The 19,262-nt window shown below is 43.3% G+C and overlaps 1 protein-coding gene across 2 annotated transcripts in view; it reads left to right on the forward strand.

Moving 5' to 3' along the window:
• Nucleotides 1–19,262, forward strand: part of LOC141146825 (ras-related protein Rab-5B-like) — a 99,538-nt gene that overhangs the window by 12,255 nt on the left and 68,021 nt on the right. The window contains exon 2 of one of the 2 annotated variants that reach the window (XM_073633453.1): nucleotides 982–1,041. The exons of the other annotated variant lie outside the window; for it this stretch is intronic. The gene's annotated coding sequence lies outside the window, so the exon portion shown is untranslated. The remainder of the gene's footprint in view (nucleotides 1–981; nucleotides 1,042–19,262) is intronic. 2 annotated transcript variants of the gene reach the window in all.

A 19,262-nucleotide genomic window follows, 5' to 3' on the forward strand; every position in this document is an offset into this window, starting at 1 on the left:
TCCCACCATGGGACTTGAAAAGGGTGTTATCTAACACCCATTGAAACCTATAGAGTAGGTTCATTTTAAGTTTCTTACCTTAAAAATATAATTACTGTTAGTAATTACCACAGCCAGGAGGGTTGGGGATCTGCAAGGGCTGTCCATGAAGGAACCCTTCTTATTGATACAGCCAGATAGTCACCCTCAGGCCAGACCCTTTGTATCTACCAAAGGTAGCATCCTTATTTCATAGGACGCAAGATATAACATAACATTGCCGTCTTTGTGATGAACCAAAAAACGAGAAGGAAAAGTAATTTTCATTGTCTAGATGTAAGAAGGTGTCTCCTTACCTATTTACAGAGAACAAAAGCGTTTAGGGGATCCAATCACCTACTAGTTTTGTACGTTGGGCCAAGGAAGGGACTTCAGGCTTCTAAAGCCTCAGTTTCCAGATGGATCAGGGGAGCTATCTCCCTGGCTTATGGGAGTTCTGGAGTCCCAGCACCATCAAAAGTTAAGGTTCATTCAACCAGGTCACTAGCAACTTCCTGGGCTGAAAAAGCAGGGGCCTTCTGGGAACAAATCCGTAGCGCGACCACTTGGTCCAGTCAGGATAAGTTCCTGAAGCACTACCGTGTGAAAGTATTGTCACAGCCAGACTTGGCCTTCGGCCGGAAGGTCCTTCAAGCTGTGGTTCCACCCTGAAGGTAGGCCTGTGTTTACTTGATTATCCTCCCAGGTGTGCCGTCCTGGAAGGTGATAGGAGAAAACCTACGTTAGACTAACCGGTAACGGTATTTCTACAAACCTTCAAGGTCAGCAGGCATACTTCCTGCCCTATGTGGAGGGAAAAATGAGCTGAACACTAGGTGGTGAGTACCTAATGTGGAGTAATTCTCCTTGTGAACCGGTTCGGGATTACTTTATTACAAACTGGGGATCAAGGGGAAGGGTGGGGACTTATAACAAGCTGTCAATTGATTGTGTTTCCTGTAGGGAGGAGCCCTCATCTCCCAGGTGTGCCTTCCTGGAAGGTTCGTAGAAATACCATTATTGGTAAGTCTAACGTAGGTTTTTTTTTTCTGCCAGTAAATATCTTATACAGCCCACTTCTTGTTTCTTGTCTGGTTATTAGCCTAGGCTTATGACATCATGCACAGCTCTCTCACTCTGCAGAGAGTTTGCCAGGAAAAGAGGGGAGTGAGTCATAAGAGGGTCAATCAGAGCTGCAGAGGTGGAGGTGTGCCTCTATGTATATGTGTGTGTATCTATCTATCTATCTATCTATATATATATATATATATATGTGTGTGTGTGTGTATGTATCTATGTATCTATGTATATATATATATATATATATATATATAATGCAAAGTGGTTGAAGGGAAGCTTCAGAATGGCAAAGATTTTTATTACAAATTTTTGTGAGCAGACTGCAATTCCTCTTTTAATATAATGTTCATGTAGGATGAATTGAAATAAGATTAGTATGTACTATGTTTCCTTTTACATGCAAATGTGACCAGATCCCTGCCGTTTATCAGTCTGGCCCCTCAGCTCTCTTGTATCCACTTCAATGGCTGATACATTAAAGAGCTATTTTAACACATCTGTGTGTCACAATGTTGCCACCCCTCTCTGGAGCACAGGGAAAAGCTAAGTCTATAATTTCCACCCTGCTGCTGGCAGCTGTATTGGCCATTTATGTAGATATTCTTATTTTCAGGAGGGAATTATTCAATTGCTTATAAGCCGACAGTTTTATAGCTAAAATAAAATTCCTTTTGTAATAAGTGTTCTGTTAAAATTACTTTTTTTCCCAGAGAAATACTAGGCAAAGCACATTGTTCAAGTATTGGTGCCTAGGCCAAAGTTATTGGCATTGGCTGACTTAATAATATGTCTAATTCACTTCCCGGTTCCCTACTGCGCATGCGAGAGTCATGCTGCGTAATCCGGATCGTCTATGCTGTGTCTGGGATCCGGATCCGTGTGTTTCCCAGCAGACAGCAGGGGGGGGGGGGGGGACAGTAAGAGGCGTAGACTTGCGGGAGTCTATGCCCGGAAGTGGGTGCAAATACCTGTCTTATACAGGTATTTGTACCCCCCCCCCCCCCCCCCCGAAAGGTGCCAAATGTGACACCGGAGGGGGGGTGGGTTCCGAAAAGCAGAGGTTTTATTTTTGTGTGAACCTCCGCTTTAAGTTAGATTTCCTATTTCATCAGTGAAGCCTCCAAGTCACATATGATCACTATGTCACAGCTGATGTGGTGATCGCATGATCAAAAACTAAACAAACTGGGTCCAAATTTTCAGAGGGAACTGAAGCTGTTATTGCCAGCCAGGACTGAAAGCCACTAGCTGAGCAGTGTTGGTTCAAGCCTACATCTGAGGTCCGTGCTGTTTTTCACAGTTCAATCAGAAGTTGGGAGACTAAAGTGCTACTAAAGTCTTAGTTTATTTTTTGTTAAAAATCACAAACAAGTTATACCTACCTGCTCTGTGCAGTGGTTTTACACAGAGCAGCCCAGATCCCCCTCTTTGGTGCTCATGGCCCCTCCCTCCTGTTTAAGGCCCCCGCAGTAAGCAACTTGCTATGGGGCCACCCGAGCTGGAGCCGTGGCCTCTCTCTCTCTCTATCTCTCTCTCTCTCTCTCTCTCTCTCTCTCTCTCTCATTTGCGGAAGCCAATGGTGCCGTGCTGCTGTCTCAGTCAATGAGGAGGAGAGGCTCGGACAGCCGAATCTCTCATGCAACATCGCTGGATCTACACGGGTTCAGGTAAGTATTGGGGGAGCTGAGGGGGGTGCTGCACACAGAAGGCTTTTTATCTTAATGCATAGAATACATTAAAATAAAACTTCTGCATTTACAAAAGCTTTAAGATAGAATTGATTTTTCAAACTGAAATTCTGGAAATTTAGAACAAATATATAAAATAATAACCCTTCATTTCAATTATTTAATTTGTGAAAAATGTTAAATGCGTTTTTAATTATAATTAGCTAGCATAAGCAGCTCAAATGAATCTTTATATTATCTTCTAACACATTAATACATTGATTTGTTTAGCTGGTCTACTAATCCAGACACCCCTGCCAGACACCATTCAAAGCGGTGACCATTTACTTGACTTGTGATTAGATAGTGAAGGAGTGGCAGTTTACTATTAAGATGTGTCTCCTCCAATCAACAAATTCCATTTGATTTACATCACTCAGTAAAACCTAATTGGCTTAAGTATAATTTAAGGTACTTCTTTTTTTTTTTCAGTTTGATAGAATGGAGAGGAATCAGAACACCTGTTGTGTTTTTATTACTGTCTGTTCCCCCTTTAGGCCCCTTTCACACATGCGGACAGTATGTCCGTATTTCATCCATCCGTTTTCGGATGAAATACGGACATACATGCATCCCTATGGGATAGCGGGTGTCAGCGGATGTACATCCGCTAACACCCGATGTTGTCCGGCTCCGCTCTCGTCCGATTCTGCGGACGGAAGAAAATCCTATTTTTCTATCCGTCTGCAGAGCGGATCGGAGGAACACGGACAGACGGTCCGTGTTCCTCCGATCCCCCATAGGGGAGAGCGGAGATCTGACAGGGTGGTCCCTGCACAGTGTGCGGGTCCCGCCCTGTCATCTGCCTGCTCAGCTGGGGAAAACGGAGCGATCCCCGCTGAGCAGCGGATAAACACGGGGCGGATCAACACGGATCCGTCCCGTGTGAAAGGGGCCTTAGGGAGATTCACCCTATCAATTTGTCATGTTTACCATTATCGCTGAAAGTGAAAGAAAATCCCAAATTTTAGGTTGTCACCAGAACAGGAATAGACGGGAAATGTTTTAATGGGGACACTAGTTCTTGTGACCCTGATGACAAACTGGATTTTCCTGATTTTGGAGGGATTTCTGCTGACAAAAAACCCTTACAGGGCTTATAACTCTCCCTTAAGCCTCGTACACATGATCAGATTTTGTGGCATGCTAGTCTCCTGTCAAAAATGAAGAGGTAACTCACCATATGAAAATTCTCGTACAACAGAATACAACTTTAGAAGTGACATAATGTGTTGACTAGTTTTTGTATGTATTTTTTTCGTTTCTGAGCATGCGTAGTCTTGCTCTTATGATTTTTTTCATACAAAAACCATACTAACTAAACTAAAAACGGATGTTGAGTTCATGTACGACAAAAATTTTATGTGAGACGTCCTGCTTGGGCACAATGATTTATAAATAAAAGCCATTCATGACAGTTAATACAGTTTCTTTTCCAGTGATCATCACTGTAATAAGCAATTATAATGTGTAAAAAGAAAATAAATACATTTTGATGACACCCCCACCCCCTCACAGTAGTACAGCGTTACTCTGAAGACCGTATTGGACCCTGCACAAGCAACCCCATTCAATTTAATGGGTCACCAGCGGCTGGAGTACAGGGGGTGTATTTACGTGCCCCCCCCCCCCCCCCCAACCTTAGGTGTGAACAAGTCTTTATAGTGCAACCAGTCACAGTTCTTAGATCACAGCCAAACCAGTGTATCTATAATCATTGTTCCTGATTGCCACTACACCAGCAAGCAACACTTTTCCTTGCCTCCGCCACACCAGTCTGTGTCACCAGATCAATGTATACCAGCAACAGTGTTCCTTAACACTGCAACACTTGTCGCAGTGCCGCCACACCAGCATAAGCCAGCAGTGGTGTCTGCTGGTCGCCACACTGATCCCAGTGTCACTAGACCAGTGTAAGTCAGCAGAAGTGTTCCTGATCACCGCCACAGTGATCTCAGCCTGTGCCTGCCACCTGTACTAACTCTGGCATGTTTATTGACCACGCTTCTGCCTATTGCCTGGACCTACCCTTTGCACGTCAAAAATCGCGCAAACAAAATCGCAGGAAAGTGAAGCCCAAAAGAAGTGGAACCAGGTGTGAATGGAGCCTATATGCTGATGTGCGGGTATTGCAAAAGTCAAATACAAAAGCAGTTTGAGTTATATTATGTAGCGGGTGATCCCGCCCACTCTGACATCACGGGAAAAGCTCAGGGAAGCCCCCGTGCATCAGAGGGGGGCGGGGTCACCGGGTGGCCCCGCCCTCCATTATTTAAGAACTGTCAGAAGACGAAAAGCGTCACACAGCGGGAGCCTCCCATCATGGATGCGGAGCGGCCCGAGAGTGAAGAAGGGAAGAAGACGCCACAGAGGAAGATGCCGGACGAGAACACCGGAGCAAGAAGCAAAGGATCGGACGAAGAACCAGAAGAAGAAGAAGATGGAGGAAGAAACCGAAGGAAGATAGAAGAAAGAAGATAGAAGAAAGAAGATGGAAAGAAGAAGCATTTAAATAAAGGAATTGTCAAAAACTTTCTCTTGTCATTTTTAACATTTTTGACACTTTTTTTCGTGAAATGGTAGGGGAACTTTGGACCCCCTTACCATTTCACACGGGGGGGGGGCCAGGATCTGGGGGTCCCCTTGTTAAAGGGGGCTTCCATATTCCGATAAGCCCCCCGCCCGCAGACCCCCACAACCACCGGGCAAGGGTTGTGGTGATGAGGCCCTTGTCCTCATCAACATGGGGACAAGGTGCTTTGGCCCTCCCAATGTTGAGGGCATGTGGCCTGGTATGGTTCAGGAGGGGGGGCGCTCTCTCGTCCCCCCCCCCCTCTTTTCCTGCGGCCTGCCAGGTTGTGTGCTCGGATAAGGGTCTGGTATGGATTTTTGGGGGGACCCCACGCCATTTTTTTTTTTCCTTTAATTTTGGCACGGGGTTCCCCTTAAAATCCACACCAGACCTGAAGGGCCTGGTATGGAATTTAGGAGGACCCCCACGCCATTTTTTTTTTTTTTTTTTTAATTTTGGTTCGGGGTTCCCCTGTGGGGAAATCCCATGCCGTTTTTATCAATTAACTTATATGTGTATTGTCGGACTGACAATTCATATAGCCGCGAGTAGTTTTAAATGACTTTTTTTCCTTTGAAATGTCATTTTGCTTTCAGACTGTTCTAAACACGGGAAACATGCGCCCCTTTACAGGCATACTCTAGACACCCCCAGGTACGAAATTTAAAGGAATATTACACTTTTATTGTTTCACTTTAAGCATTATTAAAATCACTGCTCCCGAAAAAACGGCTGTTTTTAAAACTTTTTTTTGCATTGATCCATGTCCCCTGGGGCAGGACCCAGATCCCCAAACACTTTTTATGACAATACCATGCATATAAGCCTTTAAAATTAGCACTTTTGATTTCTAGACTTTTAAAGGGTGTTCAGCGGCTTTCGAATTTGCCGCAAAAACCCCAAATTGTTCGCTGTTCGGTGAACTTGCGAACAGCCGATGTTCGAGTCGAACATGAGTTCGACTCGAACTCGAAGCTCATCCCTATTCAGCAATACACCTAAGTATTTCTTACTTTAATACATAATTGGATTCCCTGGAAATGTTTAACCACTTGCTGCAAAATCACGTACTTGTACGTCATTTGACTTCAAGTGGTTGTACCGGAGTAATGCGTCACCATGATACTGTTTTTTTTTAGAGCCGACGGTTGGCTCTCTTGTAATAACAACCGATGCGGCTAAGCAGCTGATCGATTATTATCACAAGCAGCGGTAGTGGTCGTTCCCCTGCCCCTCTCGCCACCTTCCACTGTTTGCTTGGCGTCCCGAGCGACCAGCCGGCACGGGTGGACGAAGACCCGAAGAAAGCCAGGATCGGGTCTCGGATGTAGTTAGCCAGAAGCGACATCATGACATCATGCCTGGTTTACTGGAGTCTTAAAGGCGCCAGTTTTCAAAAAAGCGATTTGAATGATTTTAAGTGCAAAAGAAGAGTTTGGGGTCTTATAGACCCCAGATCCCTCCATAAGAATACCTGTCACGTGCCTATTGCTGTTTTTAAAGTAACAGTGTAAAGTAAAAAATATATAAAAAAAAAAAGAATAATTAAAATAAAAAAGAAAATTCAAAGTGCCCCCTGTGCTAGTGCACAAAGGCGAATGAGTACGTCGGTCCTGAACGAATGTAAACCGCGATCGTCACATACATGTGAGGTATCACCGTGAACGTCAGATCAGTAATTCTAGCTCTAGACCACCTTTGTATATCTAAAGTGGTAACCCGTAAAGGCTTTTAAAGTGTTGCCCATGGATAGTAAAATTTACGCCAATGTGCGGGCGTGTTTATCGCCATTGTGCACGCAATTTTAAAGCGTAACATGTTTGGTATCTATTTACTCGACTTGACATCATCTTTTATATTTTACAAAACAATAGGGTTATGTATTGTGTTTTTTTTTTTGCATTAAAAAAATTTCCCCAAAACTGTGTTTGAAAAACTGCTGCGCAAATACCGTGTGACATAAAAAAATGCAAAACCCATAATTTTATTCCCTAGGGTCTCTGCTGCCACCACGTCCCTCATCTTGTGTCACTGCCGCATAACCAGCTGTCCCATTAAAGTGAATGGGACTTTGGTGAGTCAACAGCGGGTCAGAGGAGGAGCCGCTGGGGGACAAGTCTTTATACTAGTGATTTAAATCACAATTTAAATCGACTTGATTTAAATCAAATCTACCCTGTAAGTAAACACTACAGATATATATATGCTTTGCTCAGATTCCATGACTGAGATTTACAACCACTTTAACCGCTTGCCGACCAGCTGCCGTCATTTTACTGCGGCAGGTCGGCACGATCCCGCGAATCGTAGTAGACCTACTTCGGATCGGCGCGCCCGCTGCACAGCGGCGGTGCCGATGCTCGTGGCCGACGGTCTCGATGACCGCCGGCCACAAGCGATCATGAGCAGGAGACACAGAACAGGGACGAGTGTGTGTAAACACGCACTTCCATGTTCTGTTCTGAGAGGAGTGACAGATCGTGTGTTTTCCTATTCGCTAGGAACCACGATCTGTCACTTCCTCTAGTCAGTCCCCTCCCCATTCAGTTAGAATCACCGCCCAGGGAACACAACCCCTTGATCACCCCCTAGTGTTAACCCCTTCACTGCCAGTGACATTTTTACAGTAATCTATGCATTTTTATAGCACTGATCGCTGTATAAATGACAGTGGTCCCAAAAATGTGTCAAAATTGTCCGATGTGTCCGCCATAATGTCGCAGTCATGACAAAAATCGCAGATTGCCGCCATTACTAGTAAAAAAATAAATAATAAAAATGCTATAAATCTATCCCCTATTTTGTAGACGCTATAACTTTCGCGCAATCCAATCAATATATGCTTATTGCGATTTATTTTTTTTTTTATAACCAAAAATCTGTAGAAGAATACATAACAGCCTAAACTGAGAAAAAATGTAGCTTTTTAAAAAAAAAAAAAAAAAAAAATGGGGATATTTATTATAGCAAAAAGTACAAAATATTGTGTTAGATTTTTTTTTTTTTCAAAATTGTTGCTCTTTTTTTGTTTATAGCTTAAAAAATAAAAACTGCAGAGGCGATCAAATACCACCAAAAGAAAGATCTATTTGTGGGAAAAAAGGACGGCAATTTTGTTTGGGTGCAGCACCGCACGACAGCACAATTGTCAGTTAAAGTGACGCAGTGCCGTATCGCATAAAATGGCCCGGTCATTCAGCAGCCAAATCTTCCGGGGCTGGCGTGGTTAACCACTTCCTGCCCGGCCCATAGCAGATGACGGCCGGGCGGTGGTTCAGTTATCCTGACTGGGCGTCATATGACTTCCAGCAGGATAACATGCCGCCACGCGGCGATCGGTGGAGCGGTGTGTCAGCCTGACGCACCGCTCCACCGTTCTTGGTAAAGAGCCTCCGGTGGAGGCTCTTTACCACGTGATCAGCCGTGTCCAGTCACGGCTGATCACGATGTCAATAGGAAGAGCCGTTGATCTGACAGACGCGAGTAGAGGAGAGCCGATCGGCAGCTCTCCTGACAGGGGGGGTCAGCGCAGCCCCCCCTCAGATCACCACACTGGACCACCAGGGATCGCCACTAGGACCACCAGGCAAGGGGGCAACATGTGGATGGCCAGGTATGTACCCCATGGCCATCCACATGTGCCCAATCTGTGCCATTCAGTGCCCACAAATGGGCACTGATTGACACCAACATGTTTCAGGTCTGCCCAGCAATGCCACCAATCGGTTTATTCAGTGCCACCAATCAGTGTCATCAGTGCCACCTGTCAGTGCCACCCATAAGTACCTATCAGTGCCACCCATAAGTACCAATCAATGCCACCTACGAGTGCCCATCAGTGCCACCTATGAGTGCCCATCAGTGCCGCATACCAGTCCCACCTATCAGTGCCTGTCAGTGCCACCTCATCAGTGCCCATCAGTGCCTCCGTATCAGTGCCCGTCATTGAAGAAGAAAACGTACTTATTTACAAAAAATTTTAACAAAAACAAAGAAAAACTTTTTTTTTTTTTTTTAATTTTCAGTCTTTTTTTTATTTGTTGCGCAAAAAATAAAAACCGCAGAGGTGATCAAATACCACCAAAAGAAAGCTCTATTTGTGGGGAACAAAATGATAAAAAATTTGTTTGGGTACAGTGTTGTATGACCGCGCAATTGTCATTCAAATTGCAACAGCGCTGAAAGCTGAAAATTGGCCTGGGCGGGAAGGTGACTAAGTGCCTGGTATTGAAGTGGTTAATATGTATCCACACTTACACTTTTAAGCAAACCTGTGCTCAGACAGCATTGATTCTACCATTGCCCAATCCTTGTGAAGATGCTAGTTGCCTGGCTGTCATGCAATTCTAATGCCTTGAATTCTTGGAGCAAGTATCAAGTCAGGAATCGGAGCTTGCACAGAGCTGAAGACTCTCTCCCTGCCTTAATGTGACAGCCCTGGATCCGGAGTGGCCAATATCCAGAATACCAGGTACTTTCGTCACTCCTGCTGGCTGAGTTTGGCAGAACAGAAAAGTTGGATATGTTCTGGTGGAGCTTCCGTTAAAGTGAGCCTGCTGCTTTACCCTCCATCAGCAAACCACAGTTTTTCTCGGGTGGACTTTTTGACATTAGCACAGTTGCACTTCCTCCTGCAAATCATTAGTTATCAACACTTGCTTTTGTGTTTGTTTTTTTTTGTTTTTTTTAGCTTTTCTTTTGTGCTACTTTGTGCCTACAGTACAATTGAATGCTCAGGTTTCATAACTGTTTCACACATCAAGGTACAAAGTTCTGCCACAAGACTTGTGAGTACTGCTTGTGGCCCAAAGGCCCTGCACACACGTAGACAGATTATAAAGAAACGACCCAGAATATACAGTGGATATAAAAAGTCTACACACCCCTGTTTAAAATGTCAGGTTTCCGTGATGTAAATAATTGAGACAAAGATAAATCATTTCAGAACTTTGTCCACCTTTAATGTGTCCTATAAATTGTACAACTCAGTTGAACAACAAATTGAAATCTTTTAGGTGGAGGGAAGTAAAAATAAATAAACTAAAATAATATGGTTGCATAAGTGTGCACACCCTTAAACGAATACATTGTTAAAGCACCTTTTGATTTGATTATAGCGCTCAGTCTTTTTGGGTATGAGAGTATCCGCATGGCACATCTTGACTTGGCAATATTTTTCTTCTCTTCTTTGCAAAAACACTCCAAATCTGTCAACCCTCTTCAGACCACCCCGCAGATTTTCAATTGGATTCAGGTCTGGGCTCTGGCTGGGCCATTCCAAAACTTGAATCATCTTCTGGTGAAGCCATACCTTTGTTGATTTGGATGTATGCTTTGGGTTGTTGTCTTTCTGAAAGATGAAGTTCCTCTTCATGTTCAGCTTTCTAGCAGTAGCCCGAAGGTTTTGTGCCAATATTGACTGATATTTGGAACTGTTTAGAATTCCCTCCTACCTTGACTAAGGCCCCTGTTCCAGCTGAAGAAAAACAGCCCCAAAGCATGATGCAGCCACCACCATACTTCACGGTGGGTATGGTGTTCTTTTGGTAATGTGCAGTGTTTTTGCGCCAAAGAAATCTTTTGGAATTATGGCCAAAAAGTTCAACCTTGGTTTCATCAGACCAGAACACATTTTCCCACATGCTTTTGGGAGACTTTAGATGTGTTTTTACAAAATTTAGCCGGGCTTGGATGTTTTTCTTTGTAAGAAAAGGCTTCTGTCTTGTCACTCTACCCCATAGCCCAGACAAGAAGAATACAGGAGATTGTTGTCACATGTACCACACAGCCAGCCAGATATTCCTGCAGCTCCTCTAATGTTGCTGTAGGCCTTTTGGCAGCCTCCCTGACCAGCTTTCTTCTTGTCTTTTCATCAATTTTGTAGGGATGTCCAGTTCTTAATAACGTCGCTGTTGTGCCACATTTTCTCCACTTGATGATGACGGTCTTCACTGTGTTCCATTGTATATCTAATGCCTTGGAAATTCTTTTGTACCCTTCTCCTGACTGATACCTTTTAACAATGATGCTTTGGAAGCTCTCTGCGGACCATAGAGCTGCACGATTCTGGCTAAAATGAGAATCACAATTTTTTTGCTTAAAGATTAGATCACGATTCTCGCGGCGTAACATCATCTTTCACATTAAAACAAAAAATAAATTGTGCTAACTTTACTGTTTCTTTTTTTTAATTATTTATTGAAGTGTATTTTTTCCCAAAAAAATTGCATTTGAAAGACCGCTGGGCAAATACAGTGTGACATAAGATATTGCACCAATTGCCATTTTATTCCGTAGGGTCTCTGCTAAAATATATATATATATAATGGTGTTTGGGGGTTCCAAGTATTTTTTTTTTAGCAAAAAATATTGATTTTAACTTAAGAAAGAAGTGTCAGAAAAAGATTTAGACTTTAAGTGGTTAAACTTCCTGCATTTTGTAGTTTAAAACTTGGCAGATTGCTGGGGTTATTTGTTTACACAGAGAAGTTTATCCCTTTTGATCTAAGTCCTCATGCACACGGACGTTTTTACAGCTGCTTTTTTGAGCTTTTTTTGCAGCTTAAAAAGGCCTGTCTATGTTAGTCTATGGCTTCATGCCCACCTAGGCGTTTTTGAGCTGCAAGTGGCATAGGCGTTTTTAAGCTGTAAAAAAAACCCAGGACCAGTGGGTTCTGAGAGACGTTTTTCAGCTGTAAAAACGCTCAAAAACGTCATTCACCAACGTTTTTTAGCGTTTTTGATCCATTGGAAAAAAAAAAAAAAAAAATTTGAAAAAAAAAAAAACGCTCAAAAACGCTAACGCGGAAAAACGCTCAAAACCGCTCAAAAACGCTATTGCAAAAACGCTGAAAAAAGTTTTAAAAAATCACTGCAAAGATACTGGCGTTTTCATAACGTTTTTTTAACAGCCTGTGTGCATGAGGGCTAAGAAGGAAGTTAGTTACAATGTGTCAAGTTCTAAACTTGGCAGAATGCCCGGATGCTTTCTTTTGACAGCTGAGTGAGCAGATAATCTCTCCACTTGTTTATATGAAAGAATTGGCAAACTCAGCAGGATAGATCGTCAGAGGTGGTGAATCGAGATCACAATTTTTTTAACGATTAATTGTGCAGCTCTAGCGGACCATGGCTTTTGCTGTAGGATGCAACTAAGAAAATGTCAGGAAAGACCTACTAGAACAGTTGAACTTTATTTGGGGTTAATCAGAGACAGTTTAAATTATGGCAGGTGTGTACTGACTCCTATGTAACATGAGTTTGAATGTGATTGCTTAATTCTGAACACAGCTACATCCCCAGTTATAAGAGCGTCTGCACACTTCTGCAACCATATTATTTTCTTATTTTATTTTTACCCCCCCCCCCCCCCCCAAAAAAAAAAAAAAAAGATTTTAGTTTGTTTTTCAACTGAATTGTACAGTTTGTAGGTCACATTAAAGGAGGGAAAAGTTCTGAAATGATTTATCTCTGTCTCATTTTTTTACATCACAGAAACCTGACATTTAACAGGGGTGTGTAGACTTTTTATATCCACTGTAGGTGATGAATGAGAAGAAAATATCAGGGATCCAGTGTATAAAACACACCAAGCCTTGATCTAAGGTGAGGAACAAGGTCAAAGCAACACATACCGGTAAATACTTGGTTTGACTGATTGCTAAATTACTGCACAAATCTGACTTTGCTGTGTGTCACCTAATGATGGCTTTTTCCATGATGTCACATTGTGTTTCTCCTTGGTAGATGCCTGGGTAAAAGGCACATCACGTGCATGCTTGTAAAATGTTTGCCTATGAAAAGATGCCTGTTTTTCATGAGGGCTCCTTCAATGACACATGGAATGTTCTGAGTATATTTATAGAAAAACTGGTTGGAATTCTTACATCTAAATAATATGTATTTTGTGTGTCGAGTAGAATAAAGCTGCTTTTAAGTCTTAATACTGTTAGCATGCCCAGCAGGATATTAGCAATCCCCTATACTTAAAGTGATTGTAAAACTTTATTTTTTTTTTAAAATAATAAACATGTTCTACTTACCTGCTCTGTGCAGTGGTTTTGCACAGAGCAACCCGGATCCTCCTCTTCTCTGGTCCCACGCCGGCGCTCCTGGCTCCCCCTCCTGTTGGGTGCCCCCACAGCAAGCAGTTTGATTTGATTACAGCACTGTCTTTTTGGGTATGAGAGTATCAGCATGGCACATCTTGACTTGGCAATATTTGCCCACTTTTCTTTGCAAAAACACTCTTCAGATCACCTCACAGATTTTCAATTGGATTCAGGTTTGGGCTCTGGCTGGGCCATTCCAAAACTTTAATCATCTTCTGGTGAAGCCATTCCTTTGTTGATTTCGATGTATGCTTTGGGTCGTTGTCATTCTGAAAGATGAAGTTCCTCTTCATGTTCAGCTTTCTAGCAGAAGCCTGAAGGTTTTGTGCCAATATTGACTGGTATTTGGAACTGTTCAGAATTCCCTCCTACCTTGACTAAGGCCCCTGTTCCAGCTGAAGAAAAACAGCCCCAAAGCATGATGCTGCCACCACCATGCTTCACGGTGGGTATGGTGTTCTTTTGGTGATGTGCAGTGTTGTTTTTGTGCTAAACAGATCTTTTGGAATTATGGCCAGAAAGTTCAACCTTGGTTTCATCAGACCAATAACACATTTTCCCACATGCTTTTGTGGGACTTCAGATGTGTTTTTACGAAATTTAGCCGGGCTTGGATGTTTTTCTTTGTAAGAAGAAAGTAAGGTTTCTGTCTTGTCACTCTACCCCATAGCCCAGACATATGAAGAATAAATGAGATTGTTGTCACATGTACCACACAGCCAGCCAGATATTCCTGCAGCTTCTTTAATGTTGCTGTAGGCCTCTTGGCAGCCTCCCTGACCAGTTCTCTTCTTGTCTTTTCATCAATTTTGGAGGGACATCCAGTTCTTGGTAACGTCACTGTTGTGCCACAGCACGCAGTTTGCTATGGGGGCACCCGAGCCAAGCCCCTGCTCTGTGTCCCTGCTCCATTCACGGAGCTGCGACTTGGCCCACCCCCTCCATCTCCTGATTGGCTCACTGGCTGTGACTGACAGCAGCAGGAGCCAATAGCCAATCAGTAGTGCAAGTTCCCAGAGAGGCAAATCTCTTGTGGACGTCGGTGGATCAAGAGGGGGCTCAGGTATGTATTAGGGGGGCTGCACACAGGTTTTTTACCTTCATGCATAGAATGTATAAAGGTAAAAAACCTTGCCACCAAATCACGTACCTGTATGTCATTTGACTTTAGGTGGTTGTACTGGAGTGATGCCTGCATCCCGGCACCGTTTAGAGCAGACGGTCGGCTCTCTTGTAACTGATGCGGCCAAGTAGCCGTTTGTTTTTACAAGCCGCAGGAGGGGATTTTCCCCTCTCCTGGCTCACCTGGAGACCCGAGCAACAGCCACCACATCAGCCCTGGAAGAATTTACCCCCTTCCTGACCAGAGCACTTTTTGCGATACAGCACTGCATCGCTTAACTGACAATTGCGCGGTCTTGCGACGTTGCACCCAAACAAAATTGACATGCTTTTTTTCCCATAAATAGAGCTTCCTTTTGGTGGAATTTGATCACCTCTGCGGTTTTTATTTTTTGCGCTATAAACAAAGAGTGACAATTTTGAAAAAAAAGCAATATTTTTTAATTTTTGCTATAATAAATATCCTCAAAAAAAATAATATATATATACCGTATTTATCGGCGTATAACACACACCCCAAGTTTAGGAGGGAATTTTAAGGGAAAAAACTTTTAGGAGGGAAGTTTAAGGAAAAAAAAACTTACATTAAAATGCCCATCAATGCAGCCTTATCGTGTTCCATCTGCAGCCTTGTTAGTGTCATTCCAGCCTTTTCAGTGTCAGTGCAGCCTTGCCCCAGTGTACATTGCAGCCTTGTCAGTGCAGCTTTGCCCCAGTGCAGTCTTGTCAGTGCAGCTTTGCCCCAGTGCAGTCTTGTCAGTGCAGCTTTGCCCCAGTGCAGCCTTGTCAGTGCAGCCTTGCCCCAGTGGTCAGTGCAGCCTTGCCCCCAGTGTCCATGCTTGGACAAATCGCCGTCGACATAGACATAGCATGTAGTTTTAAATATGGCGCCGTGGAGTTCGGAGGGACTCGGCGGAGCTGAACGAACGCCGCCGAGATACACATAGTCGAGTGTACTCGGCTCTTTCCGGCGCTGCTCACAGTCCCGCCCAGTCCCGCCCTATGATGGACATAACACAGGTCCAATGGCGGGACTGGGCGTGACTGTGAGCGGCGCCGGAAAGAGCCGAGAACACTCGACTATGTGTATCTCGGCTCCGCCCAGTCACTGTGATTTCAGCGGCGCTCGTTCAGCTCCGCCGAATCCCTCCGAACTCCGCAGCGCCATATTTGAAACTACACGCTATGTGAATATCAGCGGCGATCGCCGCCGATAGATCACAATTAGCGGGGATCGGCGTATAACATGCACCCATGATTTTCCCCTGAGTTTAAGGGGCAAAAAGTGCGTGTTATACGCCGATAAATACGGTGTGTGTATATATATATATATATATATATATATATATATATATATATATATATAATATATATATATTATAAAAATTTCCTCAGTTTAGGCCGATATGTATTCTACATATATTTGGTTAAAAAAAAATATCGCAGTAAGCGTAAATTGATTGGTTTGCGTATAAATGACACTGGCAGGGAAGGGGTTAAACACTAGGGGGCAATCAAGGGGTTAAGTGTGTGTGCTAGGGATTGATTCTAACTCGGGGGGGATGGGCTACCTAGGACATGACAGCAATCACTGCTCCCGATGACAGGGAACAGTAGGTCTCTGTCATGTCACAAGGCAGAACGGGGAAATGCCTAGCTTGCACAGGCATCTTCCCGTTCTGCCGCTCCGTGACACGATCGCGGACATTGAGTCCATGGTCACGGAGCACGTGGCGGGCGCACACGCCCACAATGCCGCATCCTAAAGGGGACTTCCATTGTGCCGACGTATATCGTCGTGCACTGGTCGGCAAGCGGTTAAAGAGTACCTGTCACATGCCTATTGCTGTCACAGGGATGTTTACATTCCTTGTGACAGCAATAAAAAATAAAAATTAAAGGGACAAAAAGAAATAAGAAAAAAACAAAAAACAACCACCCCATCCCTCCGTGTTCGCGCACAGAAGTGAATGCATACAGTTTTTCTAGCATGAATAATAGTAAAAAAAAAAAAAAATATTTTATTTTAAATTAAAAAAAAAAAAAAAAATGAGGGTTTACAATCACTTTAACCTTTCAATTTATCATACGTTCAGCAGAAAATTTCAAAACTGTCTTTCGTTTTTACGGCTCAAAAACGTCCCAACGATTATTGGTTTTGTGCCCATTAACTGGCTGAAAAACAAACTAATTGTCTAAATGACCGAATTTCAGCCGATTTTTTTTTTTCTGTATAGTGTATGGCCAGCATTACTATTATTCATGCTAGAAAAACTGTTAGGTCGGCTTTAAAGCCAATCCAAACCAAAAAAGTAATACATTGAAGTTTATCAGTTCTTTGATCACTGTGTTACTTTCATTTTTCAGACTTTCCCCTCATTTTCGTCTGGCGATCCAGTAACACACATTTTGTCCTAGAGTGACAATTGAATGCCCTGTATGTATGCAGGAGCAGCATTATCACCCTAGTAAAGGACTACGGAAAACCCCCTTCCCTGTTCACAGAAAATAACTGGAAAAGCTGATCGCATTGTTGCTGATTTCAGTTCATTGCACAGGAAGTTGCAAGCACACTGGGTTTCTGGCAGGTGCAACAGGTATTTTGTTGTACTTCTAGAAATTTTATTTGGCCTGAAAAAAAAGCAAAGTACAGGGGGTCCCTGGGTTACAAACAAGTTAGGGACTGTAGGTTTGTTCTTAAGTTGAATCTGTTTGTAAGTCGGAACAGGTACATTTTTTAAGTGTAGCTCCAGCCAAAAAAACTATTTTTAAGCTTTTTGGATAGCATAGGGAAGGGTTAACACCCCTGTAACATTAGTTTTACTGTGTGTGTCCGTGTTCAGAAGATTTCACCTCACTTTCTGACCCAATGACAATTGGAATTTGAAAATTTTGGAATGTTGTGGAAACAAGCCTTGGTGATAAAGTATCAGTGGAGGCACCTTCTCCCCATAATAGCTCTTACAGGAGTGAATTTCCCTTCCTAGGGGTAGATTTCCTCTCACTTCCTGTTGTCTCCCTCCGTTTGTAAGTAGGAGTCGTTTGTAAGTCGGATGTTTGTAACTAGGGGACCCCCTGTAATGCAACCAACACATCTAAAGACTGGTGCTGCATTATATTACTTATTTCTTCTTGGATTTAGATATCCTTTTCAGTTACGTTGATTTATAGATCCACTTTTAATTCTAAATGAACTTTCAGTTTAAAGCGGAGGTCCACCCTAAAATAAAAAATTACATTAACATTCTCCAAAAAATCTCTAAAAAAAACATTTTTTTTTTACTTACCAGAAACGCCTGTTGCTAGGCAGTCTTCTTAATCTGCCTCTTCCTATTCCGCGGCGCTGTTCGGTTACTTCCTCCTTTTCGGCGAGCTGCCCTGTTGTCTTCTGCGACATGTGTGTGTCCCAGAAGACGACAGGGCCATTCATAAAGCGCCACGCGACTTGCGCATGCGTAGTAGGAAACGGGCAGTGAAGCTGCAAGGCTCCACTGCCTGTTTCCCTTAGTTAGGATGGCGGTGCCGGCACCCGATCCGATGGACGGATCGGCATCAGGGGGAGGGGGGGGGCGACATCATGGGCTCGCTGGACAGGTAAGTGCCCTTATTAACCACTTACGGACCGCCCGCCCCTGTTATAAGGCGACTGTTTGAATGAGGATATCATTGTTGTGGCAGCAGTTAGCTGCCATAACCCCGGTATCCTCGTTTTCAGCGGGAGGTCTGCTACAAAATAAAAGTGGTCTCTGCGGCGGTTTCGCCGCAAGATCACTTTTATCGGTAGCAGGAGAGGGGCAGCCCCCTCCCGCCGCGATCTGGTGCCCTCCGCCGCTTACAGGAGCAGCGGCGGAGGCGATCGCGTCCTCTCACTTACTGCGCATGGAGAAGAGTGAGGGTAAGATGGCCTCCACCTGTCTCCATACAATTGCTGGGTGGAAGCGACCACAAAACGTCACTTCCGCTCATACGTCTTAAAGGCACATTTTTTTTTGTTTGTCATTTTTTCAAAATGACAATTTTTTTTTTTTTATTGCATTTAAGTCCAAATATGAGATCTGAGGTCTTTTTGACCCCAGATCTCATATTTAAGAGGTCCTGTCATGCTTTTTTCTATTACAAGGGATGTTTACATTCCTTGTAATAGGAATAAAAGTGACAATTTTTTTTTTTTTTTTAAACAGTGTAAAAATAAAAGGTAAAATAAATAATAATTAAAAAAAAAAATGTAAACGCGCCCCGTCCCGACGAGCTTGCGTGCAGAATCGAACGCATACGTGAGTAGCGCCTGCATATGAAAACCGTGTTCAAACCACACATTTGCGGTATCGCCGCGATCGGTAGAGCGAGAGCAATAATTCTAGCTCTAGACCTCCTCTGTAACTTAAAACATGCAACCTGTAGAATTTTTTGAAACGTCACCTATGGAGATTTTTAAGGTTAAAAGTTTGTCGCCATTCCACGAGCGGGCAAAATTTTGAAGCGTGACATGTTGGGTATCAATTTACTCGGCGTAACATTATCTTTCACAATATACAAAATAATTGGGCTAACTTTACTGTTGTCTTATTTTTTTAATTCAAAAGAGTGTATTTTCTCCAAAAAAAAGTGCACTCGTAAGACCGCTGCGCAAAT

Source organism: Aquarana catesbeiana, linkage group LG06, assembly GCF_042186555.1.
Source record: "Aquarana catesbeiana isolate 2022-GZ linkage group LG06, ASM4218655v1, whole genome shotgun sequence".
Lineage (NCBI taxonomy): Eukaryota > Metazoa > Chordata > Amphibia > Anura > Ranidae > Aquarana > Aquarana catesbeiana.